Source organism: Medicago sativa, chromosome 3 (genome assembly GCF_051527215.1).
Source record: "Medicago sativa cultivar Bolivia chromosome 3, Bolivia_mono, whole genome shotgun sequence".
Lineage (NCBI taxonomy): Eukaryota > Viridiplantae > Streptophyta > Magnoliopsida > Fabales > Fabaceae > Medicago > Medicago sativa.
Window position 1 is genome coordinate 13763242 of NC_140751.1, and position 16715 is coordinate 13779956.

General features: G+C 33.2%; 3 pseudogenes; all 3 read right to left on the bottom strand.

Moving 5' to 3' along the window:
- Positions 1-8631: 8631 nt before the first annotated feature.
- On the bottom strand, positions 8632-9540 carry LOC146935923 (adenylate isopentenyltransferase 5, chloroplastic pseudogene; annotated as a pseudogene).
- Positions 9541-11880: 2340 nt separating this feature from the next.
- LOC146935924 (adenylate isopentenyltransferase 5, chloroplastic pseudogene) lies at positions 11881-12893 on the bottom strand (annotated as a pseudogene).
- Positions 12894-15334: 2441 nt separating this feature from the next.
- On the bottom strand, positions 15335-16246 carry LOC146935925 (adenylate isopentenyltransferase 5, chloroplastic pseudogene; annotated as a pseudogene).
- Positions 16247-16715: the final 469 nt, after the last annotated feature.

Here is a 16715-nt window from a genome sequence, read left to right on the forward strand (position 1 = left end):
CTAATGTACAATTTGTCATTTTGCCCTTCAAGGGAAAACACACAATTATCATTCTTTAATTCATAACCACTTAATCCCTCAAGTCCGTTAAGGTAGTGTGTGAGATATTTACCGAATATCGTCACACATTTCTAAATAAATAATTAATCCTTCGAAAATTATTTTCATCTGTTTAACTGATACAACAATCTATTTAAAATTACGCAGGATATTACAGTTCTTGAAACGTGACTAATTTTTTTCAAGGCTTTGAAGCATTACAATTAACTCACCATGTAGTTACATACTTGGAAGTAATTCTAGTATCTATTATAATTAATGAACGAGGCAAACAAATAAAATTCTAAGTTCTATAGTGGTAAAACTAGCAAGGCCAAAACATATTTAGCATTATCAAGAACACAATACACTTAAACCAAAACACGAAAAATAGAAACAAGTAGGCAGCCTATTTAAGTTCACAAGTTTAAGAATCTTACAATTTCAAGCTCTCTAGCTGTTCATATGCTTAAACCTGAGCACATAGCAGCAAGAGTCACAACTTTAAAATGTGTTCTCCATAAAAGGTCACAAAAAGTTCATACATTTTCACAAAACCATCTAGGATAATTATTTAACTAGCCTAAACTCAAATCTGGTATACAAACAGAGAGCCTAACTTACACTCCTTTGGCTAATATATAAATCTTACAAGGGAAATTGGTTGTGCTTGTGCTTGTGCCTAACTTACACTCTTGTAATTAGTTGTGCTTGGCTATTAAACCTTGTTTAACAATACTACTTTTTTAAAAAAAAAAAAAAAAGTGGAACCACATAAATTATCACCATTCAAAACAATACTTATCATCACTAATTTCAAAACCTGTTTACTAGATCTGACAACAATATTTCCTTGCTTGTTATGAAGATCATTGTACAAAAGGCATCTATGCTTGTTATGAAGATCATTGTACAGAAGACATCCATTAAGAAACACTCATCATATGAGGAGCAAGAGACTTGTAAACAAGCCTTTACTAAAATAACATGTGACCACACAAACAGATTGAACTTTACTACTTTAGATAAAGTAAATCATGGTAAAAATATCAGATTGAAATTTACTACTTTTATAACTCGTTTGTGCTCATCTTTAACAAAACAGATGGCATACTGTAACATTCAGTAATTGTAGTCGGAGAGGAAGAAGGCAAGGAAATCAAACAGTATGGATTAACAAGTAAAAAAAGCTACTGCCATATTACCTTTTCCAAATACAAGGTTGGGAATTAAATCATCTCCTATAGTAGTAGCATGTTCAACAAGAGTGTGACAATTAAGTAAACATTAAGGCAACACAAGTAAAACTAATGAGGCGGTACCTGTGTTTTGTGTACTTTAAGTAGCATTTCATCAAGCTCATCGACACACCTGAATAGGAAGTGATAAAACATTGCGAAGTTTTGACACAATTAAATTGAATTCAAACAATTTAATGATGAAAACTTTGACCATACGGAACAGACCTGACGCCGTACTTATCTTCTAAGAAGAGTGTGAATCAGTAGAGAGTTTTGAAGAGAAGAGATCTTTCCCATCAATCATCACCATATGAAGATTGAAACCGGAAACTGAAACAAATTGTGATTCGATTGATGAATGTGAAGAGATAAATGAACATAAATGATTGATTGAGATACCTACATCTTCAATTGTATAAGCTAACTAAATCCAAGTTATATCAATTTCCAATAGAACTACTTGCTAATGTGTCTCAAAGCTATCCTACAATAACAAAGCAATGATGAAAACAAATTAAACCAAGAGAGTACAAAGCAAAATAAACAACAAAAACCAAAACACACCAGCTTAGATGAAATTAACCCAATAATAAGAGAGCACAAAAAACAAAAAAGAAAAGCTTCAAAACAAAAGTGTAGAAAATGTTTTATTGTCATTATTTCTATTTCATATTTTCCATAATAGCTAAGTACCAAAGTGTAAAAAAGGACCACCATAATAGAGATTGCATACGGCCTACCCAAAATCAACACGAATATTATCAATTAGTAGTTCATAATTGCCAAACTTCATTCACAACGGATCTAATTTAAAATAAAAAATAAAATAATAAAAATTTGTATACTGTTAAATGATGTTGCAATGGTTAAAAATCAAATTCTGGGTATGTACCAATCTATTATACCTTTCACTTCTAAAAAATTAAAAAAAATTAAAACTCTTAAATAAAAAAATAGACTATAAATACAATAATATCCTCAAATATACAAGTAGCATGAAGAACTCCAAAAAAGTATTTAAAATTATTATTATTTTCAAATTAAATAGATCAAATTGAAATCCAAGAGATTTATCGAAGCAAATGAGAAAGTGAAAGGAAAGTGAACGAATCAAAGACAGAAGAAAGAATGAACTTTTATAGACAATGAAAAAACCCTAAATCCCAAACCCCTTTGATATAAACCCTAGAAATTGAACAATAATTACCAGAGACAAACATAGAGACAAGAGACATTGAGTAGCACAACCATGGTGAGGGAGGAGAGCTGTTGGTGGTGATTGGAAAGTTATTCTAGCAGCGGAATGGATGAGGAAGGATGACGAGATCCGAGTGTGAGAAGAAGAGATTGGAAACTGAGGGTAATTGCGTTTTTTTTTTGAACTATGAGGGAAATTGAGTTGAGTACGTTAATTAAAATATAAAATACTGTGCTGAGTTATATACCTTTTTTTTGTGTGTGGTAATTACGATTTATATATTATTACAAATGAAATCAACACAAATAAAAAGCTTGCCATAGTGGTAAAAGAGTTGTGAACAAGCCTTGTGGGATCAAGGTTCGATCCCCCCACACATACCACACACATAATATTTTTTTCTATAATAGTTTTTCTAAACACATGCTATTTTTCTAAAAAATACTATTTTTCTAAAAAATTAAAAATGGATTAAAACTTAGAGTCGGATGGGCCGATGATAAGTATATAAAAATGATTTAAAAGAAGTACCATCAGTGTTTTAGTAATATAGAGTCGGCCTAGCCGAGGCTATATATTTTTCTAAAAAAAAAGGAAAAATAACTAGGGTTTAGCGTAAGCTAAACCGACTCTAAGCCGACGCTAGTAGCGTCGGTGTCGGGGGCCGACGCTAATTTTCGACTCTAAAAAGCAGTTTTCTTGTAGTGGAAGATTACTAAGTGTTGGCTATGTGATGTCGGGCCACTTTCTTTGGACCTGCCCATGCTCGTCTCAATAATCTTTCTGTTAAACCGTCATATAAGTCTCATATGCATTCATTCATCCATGCATAGATAGCATGCATACAAATATCATTCATGCATAACTGCATTATTTTCCCATGCTTTACTCCAATACTTAAAAATGTCAATCCCAAGGTGTTAACCAATCAATTTATGCTCAAGTGGCAGGTCACATCAAATGATCATTTTACCAATGCTAATCAGTTTCCCAGTACCCTGCTTAAAGTACTCCGGTATTATTGTTAGACAAGCTTTATCTTCCGTTCTTGCGTCTTTACCACGGGCAGTTGGTAATAGACAAGCTTTAATCAGTACTTTCGTCTTTACCACGGCAGTTGGTAGTAGACAAGCTTTATCTTCCGCATTTTCATCATTTACCACGGGCTGTTGGTAATTGATAAGCATTACTTTCCACCTCAAGTTTTACTTTTGTCTCAAGCTTTATGTTCAGTCTCAAGCTTTATCTCTCGTCTGAGCTTTATTTTCAGTCCAAGCTTTATCTTCCGCATTGGCATCGTTTACCACGGGCTGTTGGTAATTGATAAGCTTTACTTTCCATCTCAAGCTTTATTTTCCGTCATAAGCTTTATTTTCCGTCTTAAGCTTTATTGTCTGTCGCAAGCTTTACGTCCTGTCTTAAGCTTTATTTGCTGTCTGAGCTTTATATTCCAAGCTTTACCGTCTGTTCAAGCTTTATATTCCGACAAGCTTTATCATCTGTATTTTCGTCTTTACCGCGGCTGTTGGTAATAGACAAGCTTTATCTTCTGTATCTCCGTCTTTACTACGGGCTGTTGGTAATAGACAAGCTTTACTTCCCGTCTCAAGCTTTATTTTCCGTCTTAAGCTTTATTGCCCGTTCCAAGCTTTATCTTCGGTACTTTCGTCTTTATCACGGCAGTTGATAAAAGACAAGCTTTATCCTCCGCATTTTCGCCTTTACCATGGCAGTCAGTATTAGACAGGCTTTATCTCCCCAGTGTTATTTATCAGTTTGTTCCCCTCAGTCAGTATATGTTTGTCGTCATTGCATTCATAATAACATTGTACACATGCATACCATAACACTCATGAACATTACACTCTTAGCATCTCGACTGGTCCAAAAGTGGTGTATTTAAGTATTTAAGTCTCTTCGACCCATCGATTTAAAAGTCTTCTTCTAAATCTTTGTGACGAAGAAACTTAAATAGGGGCATCTGTCATACTCCAATTTTGGACCAGTCATTTCTTTTTAGTCGTATTTTTTTAAAAACGTCAAACTCTTTTCGCTTTATTTATTTAAAGTATTTTAGTCGTCTTTTAAAATTTTTTAAGGCTTTATTTTACAGTTCAAAGCGAATTTCTTTTTGTCCAACTTTCGAGTAATTATTTCTTTTGCGCGTCAGCTTTTTTTAAAAAAATATTTTACGCGCTCTTTTTAAGTGTTTAGCGTCCTATTTTTATTTCCTGTAAGAAGCTTTTAATTCAAATTTTCCTCTTTGTCCGTCTTTAGATTGCTTCAAAAGAATTTTGTTCGCGCTTTAAAACGCCGCGTTATTTTAGACGTTTCAGTCAAAACTTCGGCAGAGAGGTATTTTAAAATACCTCATTTAAGATAAAGTCTTTATTTTTTATTATTATTATTATTATTATTATTATTATTATTATTATTATTATTATTATTATTATTATTTTTATTACAATTTTTATTAATATTTTGTTTTAGTCACGTGAGTTAAAAACTCACCATCCTTTTTATTTTCTTTTTGCCTTTTTATTATTATTCTCATTTCATTTTAGTCCTTGAGTCCTTTAGTCTTGTCCAAGTGTCAGTCTGTCATTGGTCATTCAATGACTTGGTCCCCAATTATCAGATGAAATGCTGGCATCAGGCCCAGTTGAGGGCATTTGCGTCCTTTGTATCTGTCAGCTAACCCTAGAAAATGACAGTCTATAAATAGACTGTCATTATTGCTTCACTGTAGACGAAGTCAGAGATTGGCAGCTGCTTTTAAACCAATAAACAATTCCCAATTTTCTCTCTCTTTTCTTTTAGATCAAACACCAAGAAATTCATGAAGAAAATATGAATATCATATGAACAGACTATGAACAATTTTCCAGAAACATAACAAAACCGAAATCAACAAATTCAAACAACACCTAAATTCATTCCAGCTTCGATTTCAAGCTTACCAACACAACACAATTATTTTCGAGCTAGAATCTGCATCAATATATCACCAAACCTTGAATCATGCATTAACAAGTTCATCACAAAACTTGTTTTCGGTTTCCTTTGAATCTGTACTGCAACAACTGCGATTCGGATCTTATAACAACATCTCAAATCGGACCAGTGATAGAATCAAGCAAAGAGGGGAAGAGCTTGAAGTTTTCCCGTCGGTTATCTACTTTTATTTTTTCTCCGATCTCGAAAGGTAACCAACTTCGTCTCACTCTTTTCTTTTTGTACTCATCTCATAGATAGAAAGCTATGCATATTTAAGTGTATGTTCAAAAATGCAAAAAAAAATCTACATAGGTTTGAATCCGATTTTTTTTAAAACGTAGATCTATGGATTTTTACTTCGATTTTGGAAAAAACGATGCCGGATTCAAACTCTATGTGAAAAAGGATGTCAAAAATTGTGGTTGTTTTCAAAAAACGGGGATGGTTGTGGTCCGGTACGGCGGCGCCGCCCTGTGGGGTCGGCAGACCACCGTACCGGAGCGGCAATGCTCGCCGGAAGAGATGAAGATTCATCTCTGTTCATACTGTTTTTTTTTCAGAAAATAGGGAGAAATGAGAACAAGTGAGAGAGGGAGTATAGAGAAGAGGAAGTTGGGTTGTGGCTTGCTGGGTCGATTTTGGGGTATTTATACCTCAATAATCCGGTGCTTGCCTACCCACCCCTCTGCCGTATGCCCTCATCTCTCAGATGCCTCAGATCAGAATCAGATGTTCCAAATTGATTCGATCCAGGCCCAACACGTTTTCACACTGGCCCATCTCTATTCTCATGGTTTCTTTTCTAAATCACTACTATTTTGCTAACTAACACCACTGTTTTCACCATGACACTCCCTGTTTTCTTAAAGAAAAATCCTATGCGCATCATTTTTTCTTCATTATTTTCATTGTCGTTTTTTTTCTTAACATTTTAGTTTAACATATTAATCTTTAGCTATGATCTCATAATGTTTTAATTAGTGTTCTAATCTTTTTCTACATCATGCATTTGCTTCAATTTATCTAAGGATGTAATTGTTATTTCATGCATTTTAAATGTTTTTTTACTCCATAATTTTTCTTCTTAATTTTGCTTTACTTCATGCATTGCTTTAAAACTTTTAACATCATGCATTCTACTCTAGTATTTGATGCTTTAAATTTCTCATTTATCTCATTATATCATGATTGCTTTAATTTTGGTACCTATTCATGTTTTTTTTTTCTTATTGCAAAGCCCCATATTTTTTTAGTGTGTATAATTAGGGGAATGATGTAATTTGTTGTGGGCTTTGCATTTAGGAATGGTATGTAATAGCTTAGTAATCGCACACACCGACACAAGCACCGACACTACACCATTTTATCCATGCTTTGCTTTACTTTTTGCATCGTTACGCCAATTTACCGTTAGTTTAGTAAAACCTTTTTCATTCCAAAAAATTAAATAAGCAAAAGTCAAATTATTTTCATAATAAACTTTGGATCCAAATCCAAGTGATTTTCCCTTTATTTTCTTAATCAAAATCCTAATTGAACTTTAATTAAACTTAGACTCAATTTCTTAAATAAAATGAAACAACCTCACTTCTATTTTTATTTCTAGTGCCTTGAGGCCCCTCAATCTCCTTCTTGAAAACCATTTTTCAAAAATAATTAAAATCAACCTAACCCACAAAAATATTTTTTATAAGAGTGAACTACGGTGGTTTTGATCCCTTTTAAGGGTACGTAGGCAGAGGCTTTATTCCTTTCAAATCAATCAATCAAAAATAACCAAAACTCCTACTTCTTCTCCCTCCATTCTTTCACTCATACTTTAATCAATAATTTTTCAAATAAAATAAAGTTAGAAAGAGGTTCTCACGGAGTACCGTGAACGACGCGGGTGCCTAACACCTTCCCGAATCGTAACCAACCCCCGGATCCAAAAAGGGTTTTTCAATCTCTTTTTCCCTTCCCAAGAATAAAATCGAGCAAGTCCGGTAGATTGAAGGTTCAAGTTCAATTAATGGCTTGACACCCGAAAATCTTGGTCTACAAGCGTTTTGGAGAAGAAACAACGATAGAGAGAGAGAGAGAGAGAGAGAGAGAGAGAGAGAGAGGTGTGGCATCCCTAGGTTTACTCCAAGGCCACAGCGCCGGAACTCCTTTTCACCGGTGGAGAGGAATAATGGGATGGGAGGGGCTCATACAAGGGTGGAACCATGGGTGGGGGTGGGGGGAAGGGCGGGGATTGAGAAGAGTGGATTGTGGTTAGTTGTCGACGTTGGAAGGCAATCCGACCAAATGATCGAGGACTATACATGTTAGGAATTTTCATGGCAAAGAGGATACATGCGAACTGGTTTTCACAAATGTTCAACAGGGGTAGGATTTTAGCTTTAGCCATTAGCACTACAGGTGAGATCATGGTTATGTCAGTCGCGAGCAGTATAGGCAACATTATGTTTCTGCATGTCGCAATTCTGCAAGGTCGTTTCAACCATACACAAGTTTGACCAGTAGGGTTAGGTGTGTCAGGTATGTTATGGGATGCAATCAATCACAGTCATCATCACGCAACAAGGTTTCTACTCTTTCTTAGTCAAGACAAGACTCTTTAGAAGCTTCACTGGTAACTTACTATTTCACAAACATGTTAAAACATCTACATTATTGTGATCTCAGGAAAGGTTTTGAAGTATGTGGCATTATGACAGATTTATTTGTTTCAATAAATAGAAATGCTAGGGGTCTGATGTATGTTTTTTTATGATATGTGAAACTTTATGATGCTAAAAAGTTGAGTAAGGCTCTCAATAATGTGTATTTCGACCATTTAAGGGTATTGGAAAATGCAGAACGTTTCGAAAAATTATGTATTTCTTTTAGGTAATATAATCCACTTTAGTCTCTTTAAAAAATGATTACAATTCATTACAAGACGAGATATTACAAAATAAAATAAGACGACAAAATGAAGAACGAATTGGGAAAAAAATGAAGAACTAATTTTACATTTATTTTATTTTATATTATGCATCACTAAATATAATAAGACGACAAAATCTGTAAGACTTCCACCCACCTCAAATTTATTCCCACATAGAAATAAGACAACGAAATTCATACATTTTTCATATACGAATGAAAAAAATCATGAAAAAAGATGTTTCAAACACCATTAGGTGTGTGTTTCCCAATTCCATTTGAATATTTTTCATATTTAAATCTAGGGTTTGCCTCCTCTAGAAATCTCTTCACTATCTTCATGCTTGGCTTAATTACAATCTCTTGATACAATCGTTGATAGTCTTCCCCCCTTAGAATGGCCTCAAAGACTTCTGTAGAATTAATTTTGTTAATCATCGATCCAAGCTTATCAGCCATACTTTGGATCTTCGATTGTTGATTTTCAGCCAATATCAAGGTGTTTTGTTTGGTTTTTCTAATGGCTTCCTTTAGTATCTTTTCCTTTTCAGCACCATCTAGACCTTTTTTCATTTCTATTTCAAAGTAAGAATCAAGCTCTGGGACCCCAATAGCCCTTCTAATTCCTTTTGTGTTGTCTGCTCCAGGCACAAAAAATTCTCTTATCTCATCTACCATCCCTGCCTCAACCATCTCATCCACTCTTTTGTCCAAATATGGAAAGAGAATCGGCAGAGACACATCGACCCAAATAAAACAACAATCATATTTTGAATGAAATGCAATGACTGGGTCGTCAACTAACTTTTTTAGGTAAGAATTGGACCCTCCTACAATAATAGGTAGGTGTCCATTTTCAATTATAAGATCTAAAGCTTCAAGCACGTGCTTGCAAAAATCATCCACAGTGAAATCATATTCAGGATCATCAATGATGCCTAATATATGATGAGGAATTGAACAACGTTCAGATTCCTGTACCTTATTGGTGACAATGTCAAGGCCTTTATAGACTTGAATTTTGTCAGAATTGATGATCTCAGATGGGAATTGAGTTCCTAAGTTGATGGAAAGTTTAGTCTTCCCAGTTCCTGTTGCACCTAATATAAATAAAACCTTCTTTTCTGTTAAGGTTGAGGTAGTCAAGGCCATGAGATTCTTTGATGTAAAATCTGAAGAAACAACAACATAAAACATAATTAAAATTAGTAAATTGAAAATGAATTAAACTAGAATCAAAATGTATTATTTCTAGGTATCCACTTAGTAAGGGAGTGAGTTATACCAAGAAGAGTGTTGATGTATAATATGTGAGAAAACTTGCTCTTTGTATTTTTGTTTGTGATGAGTGAAATGGACTCAACTATGCTATATATAATGTCTCAAGGAAACCATATAATATACAATAATAAAATCTTGGTAGTAACTATTGTAATTAAAAATTATAAGATAGATAAATTTTTAAGAAAATAATTAATATATAGTAAAAATTAAATATTAATTAATATTGCAGTCAAAAAAATTTTAAAAATAATAATATAATTTTTGGACAAGAAAAATAATTATCTACCTGCTATAAATGTTATTATAACCTTATATCAAATTATGTATACCAACTTTATGTATATAATTTGAAATATTTCCTTTAAAAAAATAATTGTGTTAAATTCAGCCAATGGTCATTCAACAAAAATTAATTATTTCTTTCTAGGTATCATTTTCTTTTTGAACAAATGATGTCATGCTATCTTGCTAGTAAGGATTTTTTTTTTTTTTAAGGATATCCTGCTAGTATGGATGTGAATTATTTCAATAGATACTTGATTGATTGAAATTCTATGGCCGCGAAATAATTTTGTTCGTGAATAATATGTAAATCAATTTATAATTTCCTTTGCGATGAATGAACTCAATTGTTCTATACCTTTAATTTTTACACTTGAATTAACACTACTCCATAGATTTATATGCATATACCCATCCATATTAAATTCCTTATGGTCGCGATTGGGCACTTGCGACGGTTGGGTAACCTTCAAGGATATACGTGTTGATGAGTCATGTTACGACAATTCAAGCAAACGTCGTTACAACTATGATAAAAGTTATTGCGAGGGTTTGTAACTATCATGAAGTGTATTTTTTTTTTTGAAGGGATCTTATTAGCATTTGCGACAATTCAAACTGTCTCAAACATCTGTTTTTGATTTCTTTTTTACATTTATCACGTATTAATTTTGATAACTTCTTAAATAACATTCAATCTTAAATTTATATGAAAATATTAATAAGTACTTCAAATGCAAAAAAACAAAAAATATAACTATAAATGACTAAATCTCATTCATATTATCCATTTAAGAGTAGCAACATCTATGCAATGAACATATTTTTTTTTAACAGCAATGTTTACATACATGGAATTAACTTGTCAGTTGCACTAAGTAACCATGAAACTTCAGTCAATTTTATTTTATCAAGCGTTTTGGAGAAGAAACAACGATAGAGAGAGAGAGAGAGAGAGAGAGAGAGAGAGAGAGAGGTGTGGCATCCCTAGGTTTACTCCAAGGCCACAGCGCCGGAACTCCTTTTCACCGGTGGAAAGGAATAATGGGATGGGAGGGGCTCATACAAGGGTGGAACCATGGGTGGGGGTGGGGGGAAGGGCGGGGATTGAGAAGAGTGGATTGTGGTTAGTTGTCGACGTTGGAAGGCTATCCGACCAAATGATCGAGGACTATACATGTTAGGAATTTTCATGGCAAAGAGGATACATGCGAACTGGTTTTGACAAATGTTCAACAGGGGTAGGATTTTAGCTTTAGCCATTAGCACTACAGGTGAGATCATGGTTATGTCAGTCGCGAGCAGTATAGGCAACATTATGTTTCTGCATGTCGCAATTCTGCAAGGTTGTTACAACCATACACAAGTTTGACCAGTAGGGTTAGGTGTGTCAGGTATGTTATGGGATGAAATCAATCATAGTCATCATCACGCAACAAGGTTTCTACTCTTTCTTAGTCAAGACAAGACCCTTTAGAAGCTTCACTGGTAACTTACTATTTCACAAACATGTTAAAACATCTACATTATTGTGATCTCAGGAAAGGTTTTGAAGTATGTGGCATTATGACAGATTTATTTGTTTCAATAAATAGAAATGCTAGGGGTCTGATGTATGTTTTTTTATGATATGTGAAACTTTATGATGCTAAAAAGTTGAGTAAGGCTCTCAATAATGTGTATTTCGACCATTTAAGGGTATTGGAAAATGCAGAACGTTTCGAAAAATTATGTATTTCTTTTAGGTAATATAATCCACTTTAGTCTCTTAAAAAAATGATTACAATTCATTACAAGACGAGATATTACAAAATAAAATAAGACGACAAAATGAAGAACGAATTGGGAAAAAAATGAAGAACTAATTTTACATTTATTTTATTTTATATTATGCATCACTAAATATAATAAGACGACAAAATCTGTAAGACTTCCACCCACCTCAAATTTATTCCCACATAGAAATAAGACAACGAAATTCATACATTTTTCATATACGAATGAAAAAAATCATGAAAAAAGATGTTTCAAACACCATTAGGTGTGTGTTTCCCAATTCCATTTGAATATTTTTCATATTTAAATCTAGGGTTTGCCTCCTCTAGAAATCTCTTCACTATCTTCATGCTTGGCTTAATTACAATCTCTTGATACAATCGTTGATAGTCTTCCCCCCTTAGAATGGCCTCAAAGACTTCTGTAGAATTAATTTTGTTAATCATCGATCCAAGCTTATCAGCCATACTTTGGATCTTCGAGTGTTGATTTTCAGCCAATATCAAGGTGTTTTGTTTGGTTTTTCTAATGGCTTCCTTTAGTATCTTTTCCTTTTCAGCACCATCTAGACCTTTTTTCATTTCTATTTCAAAGTAAGAATCAAGCTCTGGGACCCCAATAGCCCTTCTAATTCCTTTTGTGTTGTCTGCTCCAGGCACAAAAAATTCTCTTATCTCATCTACCATCCCTGCCTCAACCATCTCATCCACTCTTTTGTCCAAATATGGAAAGAGAATCGGCAGAGACACATCGACCCAAATAAAACAACAATCATATTTTGAATGAAATGCAATGACTGGGTCGTCAACTAACTTTTTTAGGTAAGAATTGGACCCTCCTACAATAATAGGTAGGTGTCCATTTTCAATTATAAGATCTAAAGCTTCAAGCACGTGCTTGCAAAAATCATCCACAGTGAAATCATATTCAGGATCATCAATGATGCCTAATATATGATGAGGAATTGAACAACGTTCAGATTCCTGTACCTTATTGGTGACAATGTCAAGGCCTTTATAGACTTGAATTTTGTCAGAATTGATGATCTCAGATGGGAATTGAGTTCCTAAGTTGATGGAAAGTTTAGTCTTCCCAGTTCCTGTTGCACCCAATATAAATAAAACCTTCTTCTTTTCTGTTAAGGTTGAGGTAGTCAAGGCCATGAGATTCTTTGATGTAAAATCTGAAGAAACAACAACATAAAACATAATTAAAATTAGTAAATTGAAAATGAATTAAACTAGAATCAAAATGTATTATTTCTAGGTATCCACTTAGTAAGGGAGTGAGTTATACCAAGAAGAGTGTTGATGTATAATATGTGAGAAAACTTGCTCTTTGTATTTTTGTTTGTGATGAGTGAAATGGACTCAACTATGCTATATATAATGTCTCAAGGAAACCATATAATATACAATAATAAAATCTTGGTAGTAACTATTGTAATTAAAAATTATAAGATAGATAAATTTTTAAGAAAACAATTAATATATAGTAAAAATTAAATATTAATTAATATTGCAGTCAAAAAAATTTAAAAATAATAATATTATTTTTGGACAAGAAAAATAATTATCTACCTGCTATAAATGTTATTATAACCTTATATCAAATTATGTATACCAACTTTATGTATATAATTTGAAATATTTCCTTTAAAAAAATAATTGTGTTAAATTCAGCCAATGGTCATTCAACAAAAATTAATTATTTCTTTCTAGGTATCATTTTCTTTTTGAACAAATGATGTCTTGCTATCTTGCTAGTAAGGATTTTTTTTTATGGGTATCCTGCTAGTATGGATGTGAATTATTTCAATAAGATACTTGATTGATTGAAATTCTATGGCCGCGGAATAATTTTGTTCGTGAATAATATGTAAATCAATTTATAATTTCCTTTGCGATGAATGAACTCAATTTTTCTATACCTTTAATTTTTTACACTTGAATTAACACTACTCCATAGATTTATATGCATATACCCATCCATATTAAATTCCTTATGGTCGCGATTGGGCACTTGCGACGGTTGGGTAACCTTCAAGGATATACGTGTCGATGAGTCATGTTACGACAATTCAAGCAAACGTCGTTACAACTATGATAAAAGTTATTGCGAGGGTTTGTAACTATCATGAAGTGTATTTTTTTTTGTTTGAAGGGATCTTATTAGCATTTGCGACAATTCAAACTGTCTCAAACATCTGTTTTTGATTTCTTTTTTACATTTATCACGTATTAATTTTGATAACTTCTTAAATAACATTCAATCTTAAATTTAAATGAAAATATTAATAAGTAATTCAAATGCAAAAAAAACAAAAAATATAACTATAAATGACTAAATCTCATTCATATTATCCATTTAAGAGTAGCAATATCTATGCAATGAACATATTTTTTTTAAGAGCAATGTTTACATACATGGAATTAACTTGTCAGTTGCACTAAGTAACCATGAAACTTCAGTCAATTTTATTTTATCAAGCGTTTTGGAGAAGAAACAACGATAGAGAGAGAGAGAGAGAGAGAGAGAGAGAGAGAGAGAGAGGTGTGGCATCCCTAGGTTTACTCCAAGGCCACAGTGCCGGAACTCCTTTTCACCGGTGGAGAGGAATAATGGGATGGGAGGGGCTCATACAAGGGTGGAACCATGGGTGGGGGTGGGGGGAAGGGCGGGGATTGAGAAGAGTGGATTGTGGTTAGTTGTCGACGTTGGAAGGCAATCCGACCAAATGATCGAGGACTATACATGTTAGGAATTTTCATGGCAAAGAGGATACATGCGAACTGGTTTTGACAAATGTTCAACAGGGGTAGGATTTTAGCTTTAGCCATTAGCACTACAGGTGAGATCATGGTTATGTCGGTCGCGAGCAGTATAGGCAACATTATGTTTCTGCATGTCGCAATTCTGCAAGGTCGTTTCAACCATACACAAGTTTGACCAGTAGGGTTAGGTGTGTCAGGTATGTTATGGGATGAAATCAATCACAGTCATCATCACGCAACAAGGTTTCTACTCTTTCTTAGTCAAGACAAGACTCTTTAGAAGCTTCACTGGTAACTTACTATTTCACAAACATGTTAAAACATCTACATTATTGTGATCTCAGGAAAGGTTTTGAAGTATGTGGCATTATGACAGATTTATTTGTTTCAATAAATAGAAATGCTAGGGGTCTGATGTATGTTTTTTTATGATATGTGAAACTTTATGATGCTAAAAAGTTGAGTAAGGCTCTCAATAATGTGTATTTCGACCATTTAAGGGTATTGGAAAATGCAGAACGTTTCGAAAAATTATGTATTTCTTTTAGGTAATATAATCCACTTTAGTCTCTTTAAAAAATGATTACAATTCATTACAAGACGAGATATTACAAAATAAAATAAGACGACAAAATGAAGAACGAATTGGGAAAAAAATGAAGAACTAATTTTACATTTATTTTATTTTATATTATGCATCACTAAATATAATAAGACGACAAAATCTGTAAGACTTCCACCCACCTCAAATTTATTCCCACATAGAAATAAGACAACGAAATTCATACATTTTTCATATACGAATGAAAAAAATCATGAAAAAAGATGTTTCAAACACCATTAGGTGTGTGTTTCCCAATTCCATTTGAATATTTTTCATATTTAAATCTAGGGTTTGCCTCCTCTAGAAATCTCTTCACTATCTTCATGCTTGGCTTAATTACAATCTCTTGATACAATCGTTGATAGTCTTCCCCCCTTAGAATGGCCTCAAAGACTTATGTAGAATTAATTTTGTTAATCATCGATCCAAGCTTATCAGCCATACTTTGGATCTTCGATTGTTGATTTTCAGCCAATATCAAGGTGTTTTGTTTGGTTTTTCTAATGGCTTCCTTTAGTATCTTTTCCTTTTCAGCACCATCTAGACCTTTTTTCATTTCTATTTCAAAGTAAGAATCAAGCTCTGGGACCCCAATAGCCCTTCTAATTCCTTTTGTGTTGTCTGCTCCAGGCACAAAAAATTCTCTTATCTCATCTACCATCCCTGCCTCAACCATCTCATCCACTCTTTTGTCCAAATATGGAAAGAGAATCGGCAGAGACACATCGACCCAAATAAAACAACAATCATATTTTGAATGAAATGCAATGACTGGGTCGTCAACTAACTTTTTTAGGTAAGAATTGGACCCTCCTACAATAATAGGTAGGTGTCCATTTTCAATTATAAGATCTAAAGCTTCAAGCACGTGCTTGCAAAAATCATCCACAGTGAAATCATATTCAGGATCATCAATGATGCCTAATATATGATGAGGAATTGAACAACGTTCAGATTCCTGTACCTTATTGGTGACAATGTCAAGGCCTTTATAGACTTGAATTTTGTCAGAATTGATGATCTCAGATGGGAATTGAGTTCCTAAGTTGATGGAAAGTTTAGTCTTCCCAGTTCCTGTTGCACCCAATATAAATAAAACCTTCTTCTTTTCTGTTAAGGTTGAGGTAGTCAAGGCCATGAGATTCTTTGATGTAAAATCTGAAGAAACAACAACATAAAACATAATTAAAATTAGTAAATTGAAAATGAATTAAACTAGAATCAAAATGTATTATTTCTAGGTATCCACTTAGTAAGGGAGTGAGTTATACCAAGAAGAGTGTTGATGTATAATATGTGAGAAAACTTGCTCTTTGTATTTTTGTTTGTGATGAGTGAAATGGACTCAACTATGCTATATATAATGTCTCAAGGAAACCATATAATATACAATAATAAAATCTTGGTAGTAACTATTGTAATTAAAAATTATAAGATAGATAAATTTTTAAGAAAACAATTAATATATAGTAAAAATTAAATATTAATTAATATTGCAGTCAAAAAAATTTAAAAATAATAATATTATTTTTGGACAAGAAAAATAATTATCTACCTGCTATAAATGTTATTATAACCTTATATCAAATTATGTATACCAACTTTAT